This window comes from Carlito syrichta, unplaced genomic scaffold (assembly GCF_000164805.1).
Source record: "Carlito syrichta isolate Samal-C Ts95f unplaced genomic scaffold, Tarsius_syrichta-2.0.1 Scaffold314333, whole genome shotgun sequence".
Taxonomy (NCBI): domain Eukaryota; kingdom Metazoa; phylum Chordata; class Mammalia; order Primates; family Tarsiidae; genus Carlito; species Carlito syrichta.
In genome coordinates, this window is record NW_007258429.1 from 52,587 (window position 1) to 53,092 (window position 506).

Here is a 506-nt window from a genome sequence, read left to right on the forward strand (position 1 = left end):
CGGAGTCTCACTCTGTCACCCAGGCTGGTGCGCAGTGGCATGCTCACAGCCACCACAGCCTCAATCTGCTAGGCTCAGGCAATTCTTCCACCTCAACCTTCCAAGTAGCTGGAACTACAGGCACGCACCACCATGCCCAGCTAATTATTTTATTTATTGTAAAGAAGAAGTCTCACCAAGTTGCTCAGGTAATCATCTTGCCTCTGCCTCCAAACTGCTGGGATTACAGGTGTGAGCCACTGCACCCAACTAGGAAACTTTCAATCAGAGCGGAAGGCAAAAAGGGAGCAGGAAATCCAGGCAACTGGTTGAGTGACCTATCGCTTGGTAGACAGATTAGCATGACTAAAAGGAAGCCAAGTGCTAATAACCAAGATAATGGGGGAAAGACTCAAAAAAAAAACATTTCCGAAATCTTCCAAGCTGCCACTCCCATCAGGCCACAGAGGTCTAGGAGGAAAGGATGGTTTCTGGAGGCCAGACCCCAGCACTGTTGCCCTGAGCCA